Consider the following 3,017-nt stretch of genomic DNA (forward strand, 5'->3'; position numbering starts at 1 on the left):
AGGCGAGCTGGAACAAACCATTTTGGGAGGGGGGGATATCTATACTTTTGTTGTTGAAATGTTACATTTAAACCAAGTACTGTAATCTTTTTATATTTTTAGTAGTGTGTCACACAAACAGCAAATATTGTGGGGAAAAAAAGTAAGAAATCTTTGGGGGTGCTTTGATTCATTTTGAAGCTCCCCCCAAAAATGGGCTAAAATCGCCCCTGGTTCTGGGTCTGGTTGAATTGGGGTTTAGTCTGTGTGTCTTGATACAGCCCCGACTTTGTTCTGCCGTGCTGCTTAATTAAAAAACTAGTTTAAGGTGTCCTGCAGATGTGATATATATTTTTCCCTATATGAAAGTCATTCTTTTTTGAACAAAACTCAAAACAGAGCCAATTAATCTTTCAGTCATTTCTAACCCCCCACCCCAAATCCCACATGCATACTACCCTTTAGGGCTAAGCCCCGGGTGTATCAAATGTCTGCCTCCGCCTCTGCTTGTCAACCCTAAAAGATTTGACAAAATCCACAGAACTCCCCACTCCCCCAGTCATGGGTTTACTTTCTATCCCTTGCACCAACCTCCATATACTTGTGAAAAGAGATTTCAGTGTAGCATCCACCACCCTCTGAATTTTCTTCCATTTGAGCTGCACAATGCGCCAACACTGAACTCATTTAAAAAGCTCCTCAAAACTCAACTATTCAACAATACCTTTAACCTGTAGATTTTATTCATTTGTTTGTTGTGTTAATAAAAATGTTACTGTTATCTATCCAGTGATCCATCTGTATGTAGCAGAGAAAAAAAACTATCATTATTATTATTATTATCTGTGTGCCCATGCAGTTTTTGGATACAGCTTGCTGACATTTGCTGATAACCTGGGCCCTGTTTCAGGAAGCCGGTTTAGTGGAAAAACTGAGTAAGTATAGCCTGAGTTAACGAAAACTCTGGGTTTTCGGTTTCACAAAGCGAGTTCAGCTGCAGCCTGAGTGAGTCACTATGACGACACACGCCGTGAAGCTAACCTGCCCCCTAGCAGGTTTACTACAACTAACCCTGACTGTCTCCGCCCCTTTGTCGGAAACCTGACAGTAGGAAGTGTCGGACATGGCGTACCACTTCCTTGAAGAGCCAGTAGATCGTGAAGCCCAAATTCTCCGCAGAGCTCTCCGCCGGGAGAGAGTGATCAGAGCGCGTTTGGACATTTTATCATTTCCTGATGATTTTCTGTGTGAACGTTACCGTTTCTCAGCACAATCTATAAGTTATTTGGATAACATCCTCAGGCCATATATTACGCATGTGACACATCGCGGACATGCTCTCAGTTCATTGCATATTATTTGTATTGCACTTCGGTTTCTTGCAAACGGGAGCTTTCTGTAGAATATTGGTGACGCTGAGCACGTTTCCAAGGCTACCGTCTGTCGGGCAGTCAGGAATGTTACAGTTGCACTGAAACGTCTCCTGTACTCATTTGTGGTGTTCCCCGGTCATAGACCCACAAGATTTATCAAAGAGGGATGCCACAAAATTGCAGGTATCAGGATGACCAAAACTTAATGTATGATGTGGTGATACTTGGACTACTACTTAAATTGCACATTTATTTTCAGGGTTCCCAGGCGTGATTGGCTGTACAGATGGCAATCACATTCCAATCATTGCTCCTTCAGTAAATGAAGGAGACTATGTGAACAGGAAGTCTTTCCACAGCATTAAAGTACAGGTACATAGTTCCCTGTAGCATGTCAAACTAACAAATTATTTCATCATAGTAATGGATGCTAATTTGTGTTCTCTGCACTGTGAAGATCATATGTGATGCTGCCAACATTATCACAAATGTGGAAGCCAAGTGGCCAGGCTCTGTCCATGACTCACAAATATTCCGTGAATGTACACTGAGCACAAAATTTGGACATGGTGAGTTGAGAATACTTTAAAATATATAAAGACCAATTGCTTCAGGGACATTTGAACTGAAGTGTATCCTTCTGTCTTAGGAGAGTTCACTGGCTACTTGCTTGGTGATAGGGGGTATCCATGTTTACCCTATTTGCTCACCCCTTACCCTGACCCTGAACCGGGCCCACAGCAGCGATATAATCTGGCTAATTGCAGGACAAGAGCCAGAATTGAAATGACTATCGGAATGCTTAAGGCCCGGTTCCAGTGCCTGCAAAGACTCAGGGTCACCCCAGAAAGGGCATGTGACATTATTGTGGCATGTGTGATTCTTCACAACATTGCCACAATTAGAGGAGAACACTGTCCTTCTGAACCAAACATCAGCAGTGATCCAAACCATGAACATCCTGACCCTCCCACGGACATACAAGATGGAAGCGCAGTCAGAGACACCATATGTCACAATCATTTCCTTTGACCCATCACCTCAACATGTTGAAAGAAGAATAAACAGATTTTTTGTTCAACTGGCTTTATTGGTCGCCTGTATTTCCTGTACACAAAGTATTAAAAGATGTAAACCTCATAAAGTGTCTCTGTTGCTTCCTCCTCTGTAACAGCTGTCAATGTTTCTTCATTATTTTCCTGTAGTAAAGAAATAAACAACATTGCTGTTCTACTGTAAACTCATATAATCTGTGGAGTATTACTCACAACTGCATGTTGGTCTGGCTCAACAGGAGGCTGCACCAGATGCAGTACACCATCACCATCAACTGATAGAATATGAGGTTTATACAGGTCACTTATAACTTACAAGGGACCAAATGGCAATTAACAAACATGCCAATCACCTTACACGTCATTGTCATTATGCTCTCAAAGACAACCAAGGCTGAGGGAAGGCAAAATCAGTAGGAAAATAACTTCACTACAAAATAATTCATTATGGTAAAGAGTTTATCAAATGAATGAGCAGCACTGCAAAGGTGACTGTGAAGAAAGGATGTATGCACATCATGTATTATTTTGGATTTACCCCCTATGTAGGCACTTGTGTCTTGCGGGGTTATTGACTCAGAGGATGTCCCCGCAGAGATGCCTTCGGCCA

At 42.1% G+C, this 3,017-nt stretch overlaps 1 long non-coding RNA gene across 1 annotated transcript; it reads left to right on the forward strand.

Moving 5' to 3' along the window:
- Nucleotides 1–867: 867 nt before the first annotated feature.
- Nucleotides 868–2,438, forward strand: LOC145431727 (uncharacterized). Its single transcript, XR_013912006.1, has 2 exons — nucleotides 868–1,724; nucleotides 1,810–2,438. It is a non-coding gene; the product is annotated as an uncharacterized LOC145431727 (long non-coding RNA).
- Nucleotides 2,439–3,017: the final 579 nt, after the last annotated feature.

This window comes from Astatotilapia calliptera, chromosome 11, assembly GCF_964374335.1.
Source record: "Astatotilapia calliptera chromosome 11, fAstCal68.1, whole genome shotgun sequence".
NCBI classification, from domain to species: domain Eukaryota; kingdom Metazoa; phylum Chordata; class Actinopteri; order Cichliformes; family Cichlidae; genus Astatotilapia; species Astatotilapia calliptera.